This window comes from Anolis carolinensis, chromosome 3, assembly GCF_035594765.1.
Source record: "Anolis carolinensis isolate JA03-04 chromosome 3, rAnoCar3.1.pri, whole genome shotgun sequence".
Classification (NCBI taxonomy): Eukaryota; Metazoa; Chordata; class Lepidosauria; order Squamata; family Dactyloidae; genus Anolis; species Anolis carolinensis.
In genome coordinates this window covers 115,784,370-115,806,857 of record NC_085843.1, presented here as the reverse complement: position 1 = coordinate 115,806,857, position 22,488 = coordinate 115,784,370, and the positions used below count along the sequence as shown (strand labels likewise).

Genomic DNA, 22,488 nt, shown 5'->3' with positions numbered 1-22,488 from the left:
AGATTTTCACTGGGATAGGCCATTGGCTACTAGAGGACCAGAAGTGAGGCAGGAGCACTGTAGGAGCCTCCTGCTGACTATAATTCAGTGGCATGTGCTTTCTGATACTAGGGATCATGAACAGTAATAATTGCAGTAGCTACAAATATCTTCTTGTCTTTTCAGATAATTTCTGTCTCTTTTATCTCTCATCTGTCTGTCTACTTCACGTTCTACCTTTCTCCCAGTGGTAGACACGAGGAAGCTTAGAACACAAATTAAAGTAAGATACAAGCCAACCAGTTGGTAAGCCTGAAGAACACTTACAAACTACAGTAGAGTCTCACTTATCCAACATAAACGGGCCGGCAGAAAGTTGGATAAGCGAATATGTTGGATAATAAGGAGGGATTAAGGATAAGCCTATTAAACATCAAATTAAGTTATAATTTTACAAATTAAGCACCAAAACATCATGTTAGACAACAAATTTGGCAGAAAAAGTAGTTCAATACACAGTAATGCTATGTAGTAATTACTGTATTTATGAATTTAGCACCAAAATATCACGATATATTGAAAGCATTGACTACAAAAATGCGTTGGATAATCCAGAATGTTGGATAAGCGAGTGTTGGATAAGTGAGACTCTACTGTACTGTAATAAAAATGTAAGGTCAAATGAAATATCAATGTACATACAATCAGAAGTTAAGCTTCATGAACTTTTGAAGAAATAATTCACCAATTTCTTTCTGGTATGCTCGTATTTTTAACAACATGTTTATGAAAAGATCCATCAGAGTCTGCCACCTCTTTCCTAACTGAAAATTTGGATTGTATTATTGTAACTAAAATTATACAAAAGAGAGTATAAATGAAAACTCTTGATACCTTTTTAATCTGTTTTTCTTAGTCTAGAGTACTAGCTAATTAGATAGCAATTAAATGATTTCTCAGTGATGAATCTTTTTTGGGTATGTACTGCCATAACATTGCTTTCTTCCATGTACTTTCATACCCAAAAATGGCACACTCAGCAAGATGTCAACGCACATAATAAGTAGGCCATGGACTTAATAGAGACACATGCACAATACTTTGCAATTAGGAAAGGTCTTTCAGTGAAAAGTAACCTATTATTTTATTATTATAAAGTTATTACCAGCTCCAGGACCTTGTTGTCATACTGGAGAAATAGTCGACCACAGATGAGAGAACTGCCATTTCAAGGCATGAGTAAAGTAGTCAGACTGGATTGTTGAAGAATGAGAAGCATATTCATATTTAAATGGCATGGAATATTTTGTGGAAGGGCTGAAGAACAGAGAGCCAGGACTATAGCCAGAAAAAATGGGGCGGGGGGGTGGGGGGGGGGTTAGCAAATAGTTCCATAATGCAAAATAATTTAGAAATCAGGCTCCTGATAAACTTCAGTCGACACTCAAGATAAATAAACTTCAGTGGACACTCATGGGGATTTGGTTAATCAGTTGAAATTTATGAGTAAACCAGTTTTTAAAAACCTGAAAAAATGGGGGGGGGGGTTGAATCCCTCCCCTCCCCCCCTAGCTACAGCCCTGCAGCTTTCTTGATATTTTGTTTTTTTTCTGTCTTCTGTAAACAGACTTTTTATGTAAATGGATTGGTGTAGGCAATTTTTTAAAATTAGGAATTCTGTATTGCAGAGAAACTGCAAAACCTCTCTGTTGTTGGGCAAGTACTTACATGGTGGTCTAAATCCTATTGTTTGTTTAAACTAGATTGGGTTTATCTAATCAATGGGATTGACCGATGTGTTGACTCAATGAATCAGAATTGAATCAGTGGATCTACTCTTGCTGGAGAGAGATTTCTACTTGTTTCCCTGGGAAACTGTTCTGGGGTTATATTATTATTATTATTATTATTATTATTATTATTATTATTATTATTATTATTATTAAACTTATATACCGCTACTCCCGGTTTGGCTCAGAGCGGTTACAAAAATAGATTAAAACAATACACTTGGCTTTAAAATAACAATAAAAACAATAAAAGCAACAATAAAAGCAACAATAAAAACAGACATAGCTTTATAGCTTTAGTGTGTCTCAGATCCAAAATATAGGGATCAATATATGCAAAATTAATAAAACATGGATGCATTTAAAAGGGAAGGCAATGTGCTTATTTATCCTAAAGAAGGCTACAAGAACAACCATACATGTCACAGCAAAGTGTGTTATTAGAAGACGGAATAATGTACAGTTTTGGACTTGTATTTCTCTTTTCACAACTGAGTACACAGTTAGGAAATTAGTCAGACTTCTACATTCACTGGGCACAGGATCCCTGTGAAAGTGAAAAATTTGCAAATAATAAAATTTACTACTGTATTTTTTTAAAGTGAGATAACTTTTCTCTAGGAATTTCTTCCTCCTTTAGTATGGTTCTATGGTCAATTTTGCAAGAGAACACCTAATGATTCCTAGAGAATTGTTCTCTCAACACATTTCTAGATCCCCCTCCAGAGAAAGTTGACCACAGTCACACTAAAGGACCTGGAGAGTCCTGGAGAGAGCTTATTCATGTCTTTTTCATTGCCATTATAAACAATGAAGTATAATTTTATCATTATAAGCCTAATCTAAATAAGGCATGGTTAGGACTAAGCTCTTAAAGAGTACTCCTACAACCTCACTGGTTGTTGACAGGCTCTTCCCTTTAAGGCTTTGCCTTTTTTCCTGGATCATCACAGCTGCAATGTGCAAGCTCATATTTTCATAGCTGACCTAAATATCCCAACATGTTTGTTTATCCCAAAAGGAGCTCAGTGAAATTTAGTCTTAGACCTTGTCATTGTTCCATCTATCCTGAGATCAGATATAATAAAGTATTTTGGGAGATGCATGGTAGAAACTCTTCTCTGCGTAGATTCATGGTTAACCTTATATCTACATCATGGCTAATGTTCTTTTTTGTATCAGGAGCTATCCTTTAGTTTTGTCAATTTATAGTGCTTTTGTGGTTTCAAATGCTTAAGTTATTGCACAAAATAGACTTGACTGACCTCCCAAGTGATTTTCTGTATTTCAGTTGCAAACTCATTAGGATTTTGAAGGGGGCAGCTAAAAAGGAAATAGCCTCCCCTGCCCCAGAACAGTATTGACTGAGTAGTGTGAGAACCACAGCAATGGTGAATTAAGGGGGAAATGTCAAGCACACTGCCCCAAAATGGCTCCAAATATTTTACATTCATGATTGGAAGGGAAAACAGCAATTCTCTCATTTTTCAGCTGCCCCATTCTGCTTTAAACTATGTAATTCATGGAAGTTGTACTAACTAAAGAAGAATACACTCTGTGAATCAAAGAGATAATGCTCCATGGGTTTTCTTTGGCACAAAAGCAAAAGGCAGAAATGTCTTTTTTGTAATGTTCATATAGAACTGTAACAATGACAGTTCTGTGAAAATTGGTTGCTTTCATGAGGGCTGCATCTGCCTGATCTAAATCCAGATCTAAGAGATAGTTCCAAGCAGACCTCTCTAGACACATCAACTCTGCAAAATATATGAAGACCCTGGGCAAGTCTATCCATGTGTATCCCCACCAATTATATGAATAAGCCTGATCGCCACATACTGTATTGTCATTTATCACTTTGATTCTTGTCTCTTGGAGGAAAGAATGGGAAATAAACATTGAGTTGTGGCAGAAGAGTACAGGTGGGAAGCATCTGGACCTCTAAGCTATTGTTGGACAGAAGCACCTAGCATTCTTCATCATTGACAATGCTGATTGGAGCGGCTTCAATCTGCAGTCCAACTTCTAGAGAGGTGTTCTCTCAACCCTGCTAGATATTCTATGGGATGCTGATATCATTAAACTGGGAAAAGTGGTTGGCGGGGGGAGGAAGCCCTGCAATATCAGCTTTAAGAATTTGCTTGTTGAAGCAGTGGTTCACGGGCTATTTTTTAAAGTTAGCCGACCGTTACAAGCAGTCTGTAATATGAACTTCCTGAAGCCAGCACAAGGACCTATACCACAGATCAACAACTCCCAGTGCAAGGGCTTTCTTGGCTGTTGCACCCTGAATCTTGAACGTCCTTCCTTTAGAGAACAACTGGCATTGACATGGCTCTTATTTTGCCCCCAGATTAAAATCTTACCCTCGCTCAAGCATTTGGGACCCAGTGAAACGACATCTTGATTATCAAGCTTTTAGATTGTGGTTTACCTTTTTTTGAATTCATTTGTTTACAAGAAGTGAAAAAAGTTGTACCCAGACAAAGGGATAAAGAGGCGAGACATATAAACCAGGACCACACATTGATTTACATTTTCTAACACAGGGTACTTTCACACTACGCAATTATGCTTTCATTTTAACTGTCTTGGCAGCATGCTATAGAATCATGGTTCATGTAGTTTGTGGCCAAGAATATTAAATACCCTTCCCTAAACTGCAGCTCCCAAGATTCCATAGCATGTTGCCAGAGTATTTAAAATTAAATTGTAACAGTATGATTCTGCAGTGTAAAAGATTCCTTAATCATGAAAAGTTCATGAACAAGGTCTATAATAATTTTCCGTTACTATCCCTCTTTTCAGGAAGCTACTCAGATGCAGTCGCTGCCAGTAGCTATAGCTGTCTATTATTATTGTTGTTTATTTATATATATAGTGGCATTGAATGTACATGGAACTTAGAGCTGGAATTATCCAAAGTGACCTTAGATAGTGGTTTGCTGCTTACAATTCCCACAGTAGTATGCTGTTGACTTGGCAGGTCCCAATACAATGACTGCTCTTGAAATGCCATGTACAGTTGTTACACCTCACACTAGGGCCCCCTCTACACAGCTGAATAAAATCCCACATTTTCTGATTTGAACTGGAATATATGGTAGTGTGGCCTCAGATAACCCAGTTCAAAGCACATATTGTGGGATTTTCTGTCTTATTCTGGGTTATATGGTTCTGGGGAAGGGCTCTAGATGTCACAGAGCTGCAAAGGGGAAGGAAAGAGTTTATAAAAGGATCAATGGTCTGGAGCAAATCTCTGAGAAGAATGATGACAATTTAGGGACTATTTCGATTAAAAAAATTGTTTAGAGGGAGATAGGATTGAAGTGCCCAAGTCAAAGTTGGTATAATGAAAATGTATATAGGGGAAATTATAAGATTGTAGACAAGGAGTCAACAGATATTAATTTAGAGCCTATTATACCTTTATACGTGTTATTTCAATAGAAGACTGTGACCCCTTAAAATATATATTATCAGAGAAATGATTAGAGAACACTAATAACTGGAATGTATTGCACTGTATGCAACAAACACTTACAAATGTATGTCTATTTGAATAAAGAAAAAAGAAAAAAAAAGAAAATGAGCAGGGTTGGGTTTTTCTTTCATAATACTAGGATTCAGATATATCTGAGGAAGCCAAATGCTGGGAAATTCACAACAGGTGAAATTAAGCATTTATTTGCACAGCACGTAGTTAAACAGTGACATTTGTTCCCGTAACATGTCGTGATGGTCATCAACTTGGATGCTTCAAAAAGGAATCGGAGGAAGTAATGAAGGGTGAGCTTGCAAGGTGTAGGACTCCAGAAGATTAGGGCTTGAATCCCTGCTCAGCAAATCACATTCTATCAGCCTGAGAGGAACCTAGTTCCTTTACAGTTTAGATAACATTCCACAGTGAACTCACAACTCCACTGATATAGGAGCCATTAGATTCCATGGGTTACTTTTAATACATTACTTCCAAATTCTTGAACATTAGGAAGAACTTCCTAACTGTGAGAGCTCTTTCAACAGTGGAACTCTCTGCCCCATAGTGTGGTGGAGGCTCCTTCTTTGGAAGCTGTTAAACAGAGGCTAGATGGCCATCTGTCAGGGGTGCTTTGATTGCGATGTTCCTGCTTCTTGGCAGGGGGTTGGACTGGATGGCCCACAAGGTCTCTTCTAACTCTAGGATTCTATGATTCTATGATCCTGATTCTATCCTCAGTCTGGTCTAGCAATCAGGAGGTGTAGTGCATAGAATGTATTCTTGCAGATCAGGTTATTGGGGAGAAAAATAAAGATTTGGATTGATCCTCCATGGCTTATCCTTTTCGCTTTTCAAATAAAGTATGTATGCACTAATGTGGGAGCTGGAATCTGTGTCTTCCTTGAAAATAGGCATGGGAGTTTTCCAATCATAATTTCCATTCGAAAAATTGCACAGATGAATGAGATCCAAAAGCTATTTGTGTTCATGTTTGTAGTGGTGATTGTAGAAAATGTCCTAGTTGGTTTTGTAGCTATGTTTCTTATGCATCACTGTTTTTAACAGATGGTTGGTTATTATAACTGCCATACCTTCCATAAAGCTGGGCTGGCTTCTGTGTCTCTCTTTTGCTTTCTCTACATGACCATTTAAGCCAATTCCTTATTTGAATTCTAAAAGTTTATGAGCATTATTTCCAGATGCACTTTTCCTGGTGTTCAGCTGTTGGATCTCCCATGGGCTTGAAGACAGTACTTGATCTGGACCCAAATGTCTCCCCTTTGTGTGTGTGTATGTATGTGTTTGTGTATGTGTATATATACGTGTGTGTGTGTGTGTGTGTGTGTGTATATATATATATATATATATAATTTTTAAATAGCAACCTTTCCTTTATGAGGATGTTCTGTTCACAGCTTGAACAGTGTAATTTCTACACAGGTTCCAGCAATCAATAAAAAAAGCCACGGGAGGAATGATTTATCTTGTTGGTTACCGAGACTGTCACCGAGAGAAATTGTAAAAGATCAATTTACACAACCTGGTGTGAGAATGTTATTGATATAACACGGCTGATCAGTTTCTGGTTGTCTGTGGGCAGTCACTGAAAAAAAGAGTCCTGCCCTCTGATAGGGCCACTGACCAAGATCTTAATAGACTCGGTGGTCCATAAAATGGACAAGAAGCCAATGGAGGAAGAGATTGCCCAAGGCGCTTGGGGTGCTAACCTGCCGGGGGCAGGATGGATTGGCTGAATGCCGATTGCTTCGTTAAGCAGTGTCAGACAGCCTCTCTCTCCCCCCCTTTTTTCTTTTTTCTTCCTCCTCCCACTGTGAGAACAGTTCGCTTGGAGACTTGCTGCCTTAATTACAAAGAGCCCTTTTAAATACAGGTCACAGGAGTTGGCTCACTTGAAAGGAAATAAGGAAACAAGCTACCTTCCTGGAATAAAAAAAAATAAAACTTCCACTTCTCAAATTAGTTAAATGAAGCTTATCGGCCATTGTTAGTTGATCCTTTGACAGTCTGTTAATTGTAGCTCCTCCGTTAACTATGTTATATGCAATTGCGTATATGATTTTTATTTTTTAAATCTGTAGAGGTATATATATTTTGGCACAAAAATCTAAGGTTTGGCTTCTTTGGCCATTTGTTGTAAATATATATACATAATTTTAGGCACTTGATTTGCACATATGAATGCAATTTAAAACCAAAATCAATTCCATTTTTTGGGCCAAATGGCTATTTTTGCTTTCTGAAGAATATTGTATTAGTTGTAGAAAGCCAGTGTAGTCCAGTTGTTAGAGCAGGTGCAGGTAAAATACTTTTGGTCTATCGCTCTCACCTAGTCAACATGGCCAAGAGTGAAGGATTGTTATAGTTCTAGTCCAAAACATCCGAAGGGCCACAGTCCTCCAAACCTGGGTTGGAAAGTTGGACTATAACTGGAGAGATCCATGCATCTCACTGGATGCTTATTAGCCCTTAGCCTAACATCCCCTAGATAGTTGGTATGAAGATAATAAGTGTGACCAGAGAAACTTTGCATCAATTAGCTGTCATAATAGTGTTTTTTTCCTGAAGAGAAGGGTGAACACTGTTTGTATAAATAAAAAAGAAATTAAAATACATTTGTTGATAAATATGAAATGTTACCAAGGCACAAAACAGCAGCAGCAGCAACAGCAGCTACTATGTATAGGCTTACACAGGATGAGACCAGGATTGCATGTACACTTAGATAAATAGTCTTGAATAAACTGCTTTGGAACTTCTCCAAAGCACACTGATAGTGTCCCTCGAGCCCCTTCGGCACCCAGATGGCCAGCAGGACTGAGAGTGCATTGGGATCACTGAGAATTGCTGATGACATTGCTTCTCCTAGTCCCATGGCTGGGCCCCCTGTTGCGACCTCATTAGTAGTGATGCTGCCAGCAAGTCTATGTAAGGGAGCTGCTTATAGTTGGTGACATATCAGTGGGTTTGTTTGACATATAGAATCTGGATTGGATCAGATCTAGCAACCACACTTCTAAAATAACACGATCACTTCAGAGCTTCCTGGAAGCGCTAGAACACGTTCTGTTTTCTATTGCACATAATTAATGGCTAGAAGCAGCATATATATATATAAATTATATATACATTAATATATATAAAATTGACGTTTTTATCATTGATGTTTTAACTATTTGTTTTTAACTGTAATTGTCTTATCATTGTTGTGTTTAGCATCTAATGATTGCTGGTTGTGAGGCTGCCCTGAGTGCCCCCCCCCCCCGGGGTGAGAAGGACGGGATACAAATGTATGAGATAATAAATAAATTATATTGTCAGTCCACTGTATATCATGTAGATTTCTCACAGTAGTTGCAAGGTGAGTCCACCTTATTTGACCCATGTAATCAGTCCATATTGCATGAGGAAAGATTATGAAGACCCTATCTGAACATCACGACAAAACATGACAACCCTTTGTTCTATGTTAAAAGGCATTGAATGTTTGCCTATATGTGTAATGTGATCTGCCCTGAGTCCCCTTCGGGGTGAGAAGGGCGGAATATAAATGCTGTAAATAAATAAATAAACAAACCCTGCACTCTGATAAAATTAATTATGAGAATCACCTCATCTTTTTCTTAGTCTTCTCCTTTGACTATTCCCATCTAGGCTGCTTCTGCCCAGCCACGTATTCTAGATCACAATGTGGATTAAATAAACCCAGTTCCACTCTGGAGAATTTCCACTCACACCCCAGGAACCACTAAAAAGCTCCTGCAGCATCCACAAAGGTCCCCACATGCTGAAATGATCCAACAGAATGACTTTTTTTCTTACTCCATTGGAAGAAATATGTTGTACTGCAGCAGCTCATCAGATGAGAATCAGTGATGGAACTCATCTTTCAACTCAAAAGCACAAAGGAGAAAGCAATTTCCTCTCAGGAGAGAAAGGTGTTTGTTTACCTTCCTGGGAGTGCCATATCTAGTTCCTTCATCCAAATTTTCAGCAGTGGTGCTGTTTACACGAGCATTGTTCATATTGGTTCTGAAATTTTGCTCTGCAGCACCCATACACTGATCAGCTGCAGTGCATTTTATCATCAATTTCAGACTTTCTCCCGACTTTTTTGACATATGGTTTCTGTGTGGATATGCATTGTATTAAGGTATGCATTTACTAGACACCCCCTCCCTCCTATAATCCAAACCATTCTGAATTTTGCAGCATGAGTAGATGGGGCTTCGGTTTAACTTCAAGGAATCTGGAATCTTTTTCTTTCAAATTGATTACCTGTGGCCTGTAGTGCTGTGTCAACCTGACAAAGCTTATGTGACAAGCCAACATCAAATTATTATTATTTTTATGAAATTGCTTTGTTTCAATAAATTGTAAGTAAGAATCACCATGGTTAGGAGTTTCAGTGTCATGTGAAATTGTGGTTGTTCTAACTTTGAAAATGAAGCCATAAAAAAACAAAGGAAAGCAAACTCTGGTTTACAAACTATGTTTTATTGTGGCTTATTATGACATCAGAAGACAGTTACACTTTATTATATATTGTTGGGTTTCTATACTGCTACTTTCCTGACAATATAAAAACTGGTCTAAATATCAGGCTTGCACATTGATGTGTGACAAATGAAGTCTTAAAATTAATAGTGTACAGATATAGAAGCTCAGCTAGCTTGCTTTATTTACTAACTTTCATTTCTTCAGCATTAATGCAGAAAAGAGAAACTCCATCACAATTAAAAATCCCACAGAGGTAATTTCTGCCTTGGTGGAAGTTATTATTCTGTTTTAAAGCTAACAATATAAAGGATCCTGAGGAACATTAAGAGGGGGAAAGTAATGTTGTCATGTGTTTAACCTGTTAATTATAGTAATCTACACTACACTGTAAGTATCTTAACCTGGAATGAGTAACAGGGGGGTGAGAAAATGAACAGGCTATTGCCAATGGGGGAAAATGAAAATCACATTGCCAACTGAAGCTTTGCATTTTGAATTTGTTTGTTTTCACATTTCCACTCATACTGGAATATATTAGACATAACACGTTTTTGTGTTGGACCAGGGGGCAAGGACATTTTGGTTTTCTCTTCTACATTTCATAAAGTATCTCCAGAAAGCAGCTATGTTTGTTTGAATGCTTAATGCCCATTTTAAAGAGGCAAAACTGGACAAAGGTTCATGTCCCACATTGAAGTCAATTGTAACTGCTTGTGGGCCAAGTTACCATGGGTTCTTTTGTTATCACAAGCAAAGAAACAAACACAGGTTGTGGTGCCATGCCAATTTACATAGTGAATGATAATTTACTATCCCATCTTTAAATATGAAATGCCTTGACAAACTTGCAATCACAGCCAGTCTAATACTAGTGAGAGGAGTTTGGAAGTGAATGACTCTGTGGGTATAGCTTGGGGAAGCTATTGTTCTTTTTGGGTTGAGAAGAACTCCTAGAGTTGTAAGTAAAGTTTTATTATGGTCAATGACCAGCTCATATCAAGGATACCCAGTCTCATACATCCATATCAAACCCAAGGGGTTATATACTTCAAACTTCAATGATAATAAAAAACCATTATAAAATTGAATCATTGGCAAAATTTAAAATCTAGGCTAAAGTCCACATACAAGTTCTATTAAGACACAAGTCAACCCACGGGAGAGAGCCAAAAGAACTAAGTATCACCTATAGAGCATAGATGGGAAATCAGATATAGACCAATATTTATAGTTATGGTTATAGACTGTTATCTACAGTTATGGGTATCTCTCCCCCCCCCCCCCCCGCCCGGTGCCATTCCCACTCCCTCCCTTTAGACTCCCCCTGGATGATCCTGTGGGTTGAGAAAAAAGAAAAAAAAGAACTCCCAGAGTTAGTATGGCAGGTATTTATTTATTCATTCATTTCCCATGCTTATATCCCACCCTTCTCACCCTGAAGAGGACTGGTAGCTGTAGTCCAAAAATGAAAGCTTTTCTGAGCTGTAGTACATAGTAGGTTTCTTTCAGTTCTCTCCTGTCCACACATATGACCATTGAAGGATTTTGTCTGGTTTCACATAGACTTGCTTCCCTATTCACTTGAAAAGATCTGGATAAGGCTTTTTCCCACTTGTGTGTTTAGTTAGTTCTGAACTTGATGGATAAATTGAGAGTACAAGACAACTCATTTTTCATTGAGACTAATGCCAGGATCTGACTGGTAAATTGTGAGGGCTTAAGTCAGAGTTAAACCATCACTTTTTGGTCATTGATGAGCCGAGAATTTTGTTTTGACTATGTAGCAATGAAACTACATTTTAAGCTGCCCTCCATCTCCAATACCAACACATCAATTTCTGTGTTGTGGGACAGAAGGGGGAATCGCAGAGAAGCATTCCACTATTTTCCTTTTGCTGGGTTGGGTCCAAGGATGAAATCTACTGGGATTATCCAAGGATTCCTGTGGATGAAGATTGTGAGATGTCTAACCACAGGAAAATTGTTGGATACATCGCTGCTTACCATCTGCTTTTTGACAACATGAGAATGGCTGTGTGTGGGGGGAAGGGGGTTGTAGTTCTTACAAGGTGTTTTGGGGGGGGGGAGGACATTATCATTGGGAGACATAATGTTGTGATACTTGGGCCTAATACTTGATTGTTGACTCTAATGGATAGAATAGCTGATCCTATCAACAGGCAGGATGAGTCTGTCCCTTTTGGCACCTAAGTGTAGAAAGCAGCAGCAAGGTAGTGAAGATGAGAAATATATGCTGTGTTGTCTGTCCCATCACCCTCAAAGCTATCTTGCTGACTTCAGGTGTAGTGTGGATAAATTTTGTCTTATTCGGATTCTCAAAGTATGTACAATGAAAGAGATGCATGTTCTTCTTTGTTTCAATGAAATTTCAGTTGAGTGAAAGGTCTTGGACCAACCTTGGCTAGGTGCCTTTGATTTTATGACCATGGTAGTCTTTGGAGCCAGATTGGAAACTCCATTCTGTTTTTCATCTAACAGCTAGAATTGCTAGATAACAAACAAAACAGGGATCATGTATCCTTCAGTTTTGTGTTGAAGAGGACATTTCAATAGGTGTTGCTAAATGACCTGCTGAAACCCAGCCTGCAGAAATTTCCTTTTCCCCACAACCATTAAACATATAGAAACCTGTTTTTAGTTGTTAATTCTACTGCTAGTGCATATCTCACAGAGCGTTTTCCAGGCTTCACTCCATTTCATCAGTAAGGATGCTAGTTTGACCCTAACTAAAAGGTAAATGTGTATGTTCCGTATAGTCAGCTAACCAATGGAACAAATTTCCTAACAGGCTTTTTCATGGTAATTTTCAGAGAAGGCTTGACTGACAATTAACTCTCAAGCTGTCCTGCCTTCCGGTAGGTAGCTGAGCCAGGCTGGAGATAGTTCTGAAAATGGTTTGTCAGATTTTTTTCTTCCTATCACATTTGCACCTAAATATTTGTCACCATTTTCCTTTGCTATTTAAAAGCCTGACACTGGTCAGGCTGGGAAAGGTTCTTTTTGGGACTATGGATCTCACAATCTCCTAGTCAGCTTTCAGAACTTCCTAGGGATTGTGTGACCTTGTGAATGTTAGGGATTCTGTGAGCTAACGTCAAATAAGTAACTTTTTCCAGCTTCTGATGTGATATAGGTAGTCACCATGAATAGATATCCCATTTCCAGACCTTTTCCACCCTCTTCCGCTCTAATCAGTTTACTGGATCCTTGCATTTTAGTCATAGCCCATGATTTCCAACTCCTGTTTTTCTCCCCATGCCTAGCTGTAAAAACCACTGTACCTGATAATTCTACCTAAATCCCTTTCAGAAAAGAACTTGCAAGAATATTTGCAGTACAGTCAGTTAGGGTATGATGGGGGCAGAAGATTGGGGTGGGAAATTTTTGCTTCTTTTGGTTTAACAATCCTTTCATTGTCACAGACAAGTAAATACATAATCATTGACTAGGAATGACTTCCTATAGCACTCTTCCTTGCTAAACTAGTTTTAATAATGTGTATCCTAAGGACTGGTCATTTCCTGCTGACAGAGTGATCTTATTCAAGCAGAACAGCTGATCAACATTTACCTGTGAGAGAGACTCATTCCCCATGATTTAGTTCTGCTTTTCTTACAATGTAAAACAAATTTCTTGTAACAGCTGGTGCACCTGTTTATATATGATACTATAGCTCACAATTATCTTTTGAGAATACAGATTTTCTGTTGTGTACTAGCTAGCTAGACTTACCTGTGTATGGTAATTTGTTTTAATGCATGTTTATGTGTGCAGTTAGGTATCCTGGGATGTTGTGTGGAAAGTTGGGATCAGAAGAATATGTGTTTACTGTTTCCAGAACAAAACTTATTCGCTATAAGGCATAGAACTATATCATGATAGCAGTAGAAAAAACAGCATATACCAGGACTCATATCCCTCCTTGCCATTTAATGAAGCCCCATACAAACAAAAAGTAACAAAAAGTTCATTTGCCCCATCTGTCATTTATGACACAACTGTAATTCAATTTTATTATTGCAAATGGGATTGACATATAACTAGTTATTTCCATGTCTTTGAAAGGCTCTGATTTTTGGTACACAAGGACATGGCACACAGACTATGAAGTATGTTTTTGTATTAGCTAGAAGAAAGATACCAAACTAGCTTAATTATTTGTGGGGTCCTCATAGCTGCATTAGCTTCAAAATCATTCCAGTGATTTTTTTAAAAAAGCACAAATTATATCAAAGGTGGATATGATTGAACTGAATAGAAGTTTGTGCAGCTTTGAAAATGATGTGGAGAGAGGAAGCATCTGTGAGTATAATGTGCGCATGAGCCATTCTGTAAAGCAGTGATTCCTAACTTTGATTCTCCAGATGTTATTGGACTACAATGCCCAGTTATTCTGGGCATTGTTATTCTGATGGGGGCTGATGTGAATTGAAATACACAACTTCTGGGCACCCAAGGTTGGGATCCATGGTTGCAGAACATCTGTGATGACACTATACAAATGGAAAATGGTGAGTGTTGCTTAAATCCAATGTCCCACGGGAACAAGATTGTATTTTGTAATCATTTGAACTGGATATGAGGATTTAGCAAAGGGTTCAGATGACAGCCTCAATTACCTATGAACTAATTACTGTTGGAATGGAAACACTGCTCCCAGGTTCAAGCACCAGGACTTTTTGATTAGCATGGAGCCAAGATATCATGGCCCACCTTTCTTGGGTTCCCGTATGTCCCTTGTACTTCTTTGTGGCTGTCACTACAGCTTGGGGATGGAAAATCATTTCCTTTCCCAGCTTTAATATGTTGATGTGAGCTTTGCAGTAAAGTGCTTTGGGGTGGCTTGACCCGAAATGGGCAACAAAGACCCGTTAGTTTTACAAACTCTGTTATGGATGGTTTCAGAATATTATTATCTCATTTCTTTGTAAGGTTTTAGTTTTTAGTTTTAGATGTTTTATCCAGTGATAAATTTATACTATGCATTTATGTTTGTATAGGTTATTTAGGTTTTTAGTTTGGGCTAATTTTGTCCGTTATTAAGTTTAAAGTTCGGCCACTTATATTTCTTGATGTGATCTGTTTTGATGTAATTTGTATGTTTCCCTCATTGGCATTGAATGTTTGCCATATATGCTAGAAACTGCCCTGAGTTCCTTCAGGGAGATAGGGAGGTCTACAAATAAAATAATAATAATAATAATAATAATAATAATAATAATAATAATAATTATTATTGACACAACGACGTTGTATGACACAGCAAACAAGATAGATATGCTGGATTTCGTTTCACAAAATCACAAGTTGAACACTTCCCAAGTGTCTAGGACTGTGTGATGTATTTTCGGATGATGCGTGCAGATCCCAGTAAGGTGGCCTTTTGCAGTTGGCAGATCGTAATTTTGTCAATGTCTATTGTTTCCAAATGCCGGCTGAGATCTTTTGGCACGGCACCCAGTGTGCCCATCACCACCGGGACCACCTGCACTGGTTTCTGCCAGAGTCTTTGGAGTTCAATCTTGAGGTCCTGATAGCGGCTGAGTTTTTCCTGTTGTTTTTCTTCAATGCGACTGTCACCTGGGATGGCAACATCAATGATCCAAACCTTGTTCTTTTCCACAACTGTGATGTCTGGTGTGTTGTGTTCCAGAACTTTGTCAGTCTGAATTCGGAAGTCCCACAGTATCTTTGCGTGTTCATTTTCCACAACCTTTGCAGGTTTGTGATCCCACCAGATTATTATTATTATTATTATTATTATTATTATTATTATTATTATTATTATTGACACAACGACGTTGTATGACAATTATTATTATTATTATTATTATTATTATTATTATTATTGATACAAAGACATAGTATGACACAGCAAATGAGATCTATATGTTGTGAATGAGCCTTCTGGGGTCAGTGATACTACTGATAGTAGCAGGAAGAGAAGAAAGACTCCTCAGGAGCAAGACTCATTTGAGGAGTTACAGAGAAAGAGGCTTAGAGAGATATTTGAGAAATCAACAGATGAGGATTCATTTGAGGGTTTTGAAGGAGAGGATGGGCTTGAAATGGACGTTGGGGATGTGGTACGGGCAGAAGAGGATGGCATGGAATGGACACGAGCTCCAGAGGGTTGTGATGGGGAGACTGGGCTCATTGATAATGGTAATTGGAGGAGTGGGGATAGTTCCACAGCTGCGGGTAGGTCTGGGTGTTGGCAGGGCGATTCCAGCTTGGATGAGGAATGGGAGCAACCTGTGGGAAGGGCGGTGCCCGGCTCGAGTTCTGAAGACGAGTTGTAAATAAATAGAGGGCATTTGGCCATTGGGCCCTTGTGTGTGGCAAGGTGGTTGTTGGGTGCCATTGGGTTTCGTGTTCGTGTTCCTGAAGACTGGCTTGGGACTGTGCAATCGACTTTGCCTCCGTCGTTTTGGCTACTTGTGTCAACCCATTGACGAGGACTTTGCTGTGACGACTTCTTATCTTGGACCTTGGACTGGACATCATTTTGGCATTACTCTTTGCTCCCTATTCCGGCTTGGCTTCGTTCTCAACCCTGTAACTACTCTCCGTTACCGACCGTTGGCTTCGTTCCTGATCCTGAAGTAACGCTCCACTCCCAATTCCAGTTTGACTCCTGGTTCTGCAGTTACTCTCCGTTACCCGACCGTTGGCTTCGTTCCTGACCCCGAAGTAACGCTCCACTCCCAATTCCAGTTTGACTCCTGGTTCTGCAGTTACTCTCTGTTACCGACCGTTGGCTTCGTTCCTGACCCTGAAGTAACGCTCTTCTTCCAATACCAGTTTGACTCCTGGTTCTGCAGTTACGCTCCGTTACCGGTCACTGGCTTGGCTCCTGACCCTAGAGTAACTCTTTGCCCTTCGTTGCCTTGTTTTTGGCATCGGTTTGTTTGCACTGCTTCTGGTGGCAAAGTTTGGCCCGGTTTGGGACATTGTTTGTTTTGAACCTTAAAACTATTTTGTAACCCAGTTTGGATTCTGTTTATTTTGGACCCTTGGGAATTCGGCTCGTAGTTTGTTTTGCCTTCTCCAAGTTATCCTGCAACTTTGAGCTGAATCTAAGCAGTTTTGTTTTAATCAGGATTATATCTCTGGATAATCCGGATTATACTCCGGTTTGGTTTTTTGGAGTTTTTTCAGTTTTAATGTCTTTTTCACACTGAAGTTTAAGTGTTGCAAGCTCCTGTGTTTGTTTTATGAGCTTTCTTGAGTTGTTTATACAATAAACTGTATTTCCATTCATTGGCTGGCATCTGACCTTGACACTATATGCTGGATTTCGTATCACAAAATCACAAGTCGAACACTTCCCAAGTGTTTAGGACTGTGTGATGTATTTTCAGATGATGCATGCAGATCCCAGTAAGGCGGCCTTTTGCAGTTGACAGATCATAATTTTGTCAATGTTTATTGTTTCCAAATGCTGGCTGAGATCTTTTGGCACAGCACCCAGTGTACTACTATACACTGTAGATACAGCACCCTGTGTGCCAATTACCACGGGGACCACCTGTACTGGTTTTTTATAAACTTTTTTATTTTCCACAACCGTAAGGTCTGGTGTGTTGTGTTCCAAAATGTTATTATTATTACAGTAGGGTTTCACTTATCCAACGTTCTGGATTATCCAACGCATTTTTGTAGTCAATGTTTTCAATGCATTGTGATATTTTGGTGCTAAATTCGTAAATACAGTAATTACTACATAGCATTAATGTGTAATGAACTACTTTTTCTGTCAAACTTGTTGTATAACATGATGTTTTGGTGCTTAATTTGTAAAATCATAACCTATTTTGATGTTTAATAGGCTTTTTCTTAATCTCTCCTTATTATCCAACATATTCACTTATCCAACATTCTGCCGGCCCGTTTATGTTGGATAAGTGATACTCTACTGTATTATTATTATTATTATTATTATTATTATTATTATTATTATTATTTTGATTCTTCTATCACATATTACATATGTTGGATAAGTGAGACTCTACATTATTATTATTATTATCATCATCATACTGATTTTCAATCCCATATCACATATTCAAGTTCCATCTTAGAGGAGTAAAATTCACTAGAACAGATTCACTGATGTAGACCAAAACTTTTCTCTTTGGTTGAGACTGAGGACAGCAGTTGGAAACTATCCAGATGAGCACCTATACTTCAAAAAATAATTCTACAACACTGATACTAACCTACCACTTTCTCCTTTTTCATGACATTGGTTTTTCCACAACAATGAACCTTCAGGAGAGCTTAATGCCAGCATTCACTAATATAGCACTACTCCTCTATGCTAATAACCCCTGGCTGCAATTTTGTTGCCTGGCAGGATATGTACTAACTGTACTTAGTGGCATGGTGATGGTGCAGTAGTGGCAGGGCAAAAGGACCATGGGCAGTCTGCCTTTTATGTGTCTGTTGGGGGGAGGACCAAAATCAATGTCTTTTTGAAATGGCAATTGGGACCTAAGTTGCTTGTAAACTGGTAGAAAAGGCAATGGAGGAATAGATCGTCAAAGGAAATAGTTTTCTCTGCTGTCTTCTGCCACTATTAGACACCATCCCTCAAAGTGCCTCATGCTGTGTAGATCTGGCCTCTGTGTGCCATCAATTCTATCATTTTATGCTACAGCACTGGCAGAGAAAAAAACAAAGTGAGCTAGAATTGTCTCTATCAAAAGCTTAGTTCAAAATGAACTTGAAGATTTCTTCCCAGCAAAAAAAACATCAAGGGAAGTCAAAACAATGTCTCTTATGTCAGCAAACTTTTAGAGAGGATATTCTAATGGCAGCTGCTGAGTCCCTCTTCTTCTTTTGTTTAAAAGTCAACCAGATGGACTTTTAAATGTACATGAGGAACTTGAATATCCATGATTAAAGAGTAATTCCATAATTTGTTGGGTATGACAAAACTTATAACTCAGCCAAGTGATGTGTGGAACATGGCAGGTATCACATTGGTCCAAGTATCTGACTTTTAAAACTATTTCTCTTATTACCTTTTAACCCCACAGGAAAAAAGAAGGAGGAACAGAAGGTCAAGTTCATGCAAGATACTGCCAGTCAAAACGAGAACTCAGCTTGCTACACTTTACAAATTAAAAGTGAATACTTAGCAAAATACAGATGTGACCCTTTGGTTTAGAGGACTGCACTTGTTAATAAGAGGGAGACAGCAGGAGAGTGGAGACCAGATGGGAAGAAAGTAAATCCAGAAGCATAGAATGATCTCAGATCAGGTGCCTTCGACAGGACTCAGACTGGCAGGATAAGGGATATTCAACCTGCATTTTATTTTACAGGTAACATTTCTTCCAAAGTGTGACCTTATTCTTCCCTATGTTATCTTCAGAAAAATCCTGTGAGGTAGGTTAAGCTAAGAGAGGGTGACTGTCCTGATTTCACCATATGTATCCTAATATGGTCAAATCTGCCAAATATGGACCATTTTGGTGCCCTTTTAAAAATGTGAAATAAATGGAAAATTGACTTCCAATTGATTTGCTATTTTTTTAAGTCCTCCCAAGATCTCAAAAAAGAGTCATCCTCCAATGTGAAAAAATTACTTGCTCTATCCTAATTTTTTTACAAATGGAATTCTCAAAATTCTCATTGTTGCTCATCAGTATAAATCTCCTCTGGTGTTTCTTCATTCTGTGCTGGTAGTAGATCTTGAAAGAGCTGTAATGAAGATGAGTGGTTGCTCATCTTACTAGTTTTTTTTTTTAAAAAAAATCATTTTGTCTTGTTGAATAATCAAGCAATCAAATTTTATGTGGGTGTGTGAATCAAAGTGTGCACCCAGCTCAGAACAGACTGAGTCCAGATTAGCATGGTCTGAAACAGGTCCAGATCCAGATGTGAATTGGTTCCAGATTGAAACTGGGCACCCTCTAATAATAATAATTATAATAATGTACTTTATTTATATTCTGCTCTATCTCCCTGAGGGGACTCAGAGCAGATTACAGGTACATATATGGCAAACATTCAATGATGTTATACAATTGACAAAGACATAAACAGAGGCAAGGCTTCCCTCTTTTCCTCTCCGGCATCCACTGTGCTCAACTCGGCCATGGGAAGGTGCTGTTGTTTCATTTTTCACACCGACGAGCCTGTCATCCATGGACACCTTTTCTGGTTGGATTTTGGCTGGCATGTTTTTCAGGGTGCCTTTTACCTCCCCACCAAAGCGGTACCTAGTTATCTACTTATATTCTTGTTTTTGAACTGCTAGGTGAGCGGAAGCTGGGCTGATGGCAGGAGCTCATCCTGACCCAGGCTTGAATTACCAACCTTCCAATCGGCAGGATCTTCTATAGCTGACGGTTTAACCCCCTGTGCTAGCCCGGCCCAGCAATAATTTGTTTGTCTTTATGGAATATGACTGTCAGGACCCAGGCTGCAGAGCACCAATAACCATGCGCAGAGACCAGAATCTATCTAATATCTTTATTAAGGAAATATATAAAGTCAATAAAAACAAGTGTAGAATATAGTTCAGAAGTAGACCTTTCAGGAAAGGTCAAATATAGTCCAGGAAAATAATGTCCAATATGTGATATTAAAGTCCAAAGTTATAATCCAATAACCGAAACACACACTTTGCCAAGCAAAGTGTGGGGAGAAGACAAGGTCCTTAAGTCCATAGAAACTTGGCAATTAGGCTGGAAAGCAAACTTGATACTTGGCTAGAACAAGACTTGAAACAAGGCAACAAGAGCAAAAACAAGGTCCGTGGTAAACGCGGGACAAGGCAAGGATGGAAACTTGATCCGGGAAACAGGGAACTGGAGTACAAAGTCTACACACGATCTCACTCCTCCAGCTGACGAATTGACTCCGCAAAGTTTCCCTTGCGGCAAACACCTAAATAGGGTCTCGTTTCCCGCCAGAAGAACACTTTCCCTGGAGAACTAGAAGTGAAACTCAACTTAGTCCAGATGCAAGACTCCTTAGAATTTCCCAAGGGAAGCAGACTTAATCAGCTAATTGTTTGGCTGCGATTCTGGCGCTCCGGCGATTCGCCTCCCTATTTCCTCTATCTCTATTATAATTGTCTCTTCGAGAAAATGGGGGAGAATTCTGCCCAAGGCTTGTTTGGCTGACGTCTTGAGGGCAAACATCCTCCAGGTGCAAGGGCTCCGTTTCTGGCTGAAACGGTGTAAATCCCATGTTTTCCTCTTCGTCTGCCACAATAGTACTAGGAACGGAACTACATGGCCCATGAGACATCACAATGACTTTATAGAAGTGGTGGGACTGTGGCAGGCAAGTGGCTGCACAAGTATGAATCAGGGAAAGAGCTCTTGCAAGTGAAGCTTCAATAGCTTTATAGAAATATCTCTGCCAAATATCTCAAGGGTAATGTTGTCAATATTGGTTTGTTAAAAGTTCTTTCAGTCCAGGAGCAGAGTTTACATGCACAACTGGTTTACCTAATGTGCATTTCATCTGCCCATTATACCATAAATATGAAACTGAAACAGAAGGTGTTTGCTACCTTCAACTGCCTGTCCACAACATCAAATTGAAAAAAGGCCCACCATATTAATATGTAAGCATTTCTCTCCACAGACCCCTTTGCCCTATGAACAGTTATATGTCACAGGAAAATCCCAATCATCTGTTCATCTGTCAGATATAGTAAAAGCTTCACCTTCCCAAAGAAGAGAATTTCTGAACTAAGCTATACATTGTATTGCTATTATTCAAGTTCTTGGAATCTGAACAAACTGAAAAGTGTAATTTACATGTCATTAATTTGCTACATTAAGCTGTTGTACAACTCCTCATTGTTTAGGTAACTATTCTTTAACAGGAGATATTCGTTTTAATTTAATTCTTATAGATTTGTGTTAATCTTGGCCTACTACTATAATGGGAATTTCTTTTGCCTTTTTATTTCATGCAGTAATTGTGCGTTATATTCTTCTCATCATTTCTTGACACTTTTCTCTGTACATTTCGGTATATGCACAATGCTTACATCAATAGTAGATTGCTGAATGCACTTTATATTATATGCAATATATTATGATGAGTTCTGTTTCTGAATCTGATAAAAAGTTGCTCTTTTATGTTGAAGCAAAAAAGAAAAGGCAGGTTTATTATCCATGAACTAAAACCAAAAACAAGAATGGGCAATACTTTTACTGGGCCACTAAAACATAATTTAAAAGGCAATCTTTTGATTCTTCATCAGACTGGGCAATGAGGGGAAAAACGGAAAAGTCCCCCAAATCACTGAGGCTAGATATTGGAAGCACAGAATCCATGGTTCAGTTCACATCCCAAGATGGAGCCTGCAGACTTGAAGAATCAGGTAAGCTGGTATCAGGTATCATTTCAGGAAATGTTGAAAACACTGGACCTTTCAATCATTTAAAGGGCTGCCAACCTCAGGCAACATTTAGATTGTTTTTTGTATACTTCTCATGATCATGAAGTGAGTTGCTATACTGATGTAAATGTATATTATATTCTTTTTTTAAAAGATTTATTTCCTTGTTCCATCAGAAGCACACTTGCTAGAGCCTCAGGTGGCCTAGGGGATAAAAGCCTCGTGACTTGAAGGTTGGGTTGCTGACCTGAAAGCTGCCAGGTTCGAATCCCACCTGGGGAGAGTGTGGATGAGCTCCCACTATCAGCTCCAGCTCCATGCGG

At 38.8% G+C, this 22,488-nt stretch overlaps 1 long non-coding RNA gene across 1 annotated transcript in view; it reads left to right on the top strand.

Annotated features, from left to right (window-relative positions):
- Positions 1-21,884, top strand: part of LOC103279704 (uncharacterized) — a 158,779-nt gene extending 136,895 nt beyond the window's left edge. Inside the window, exon 4 of the long non-coding RNA XR_010004333.1 lies at positions 18,834-21,884. This is a non-coding gene — a long non-coding RNA (uncharacterized LOC103279704). The remainder of the gene's footprint in view (positions 1-18,833) is intronic.
- The last annotated feature ends 604 nt before the right edge of the window (positions 21,885-22,488 follow it).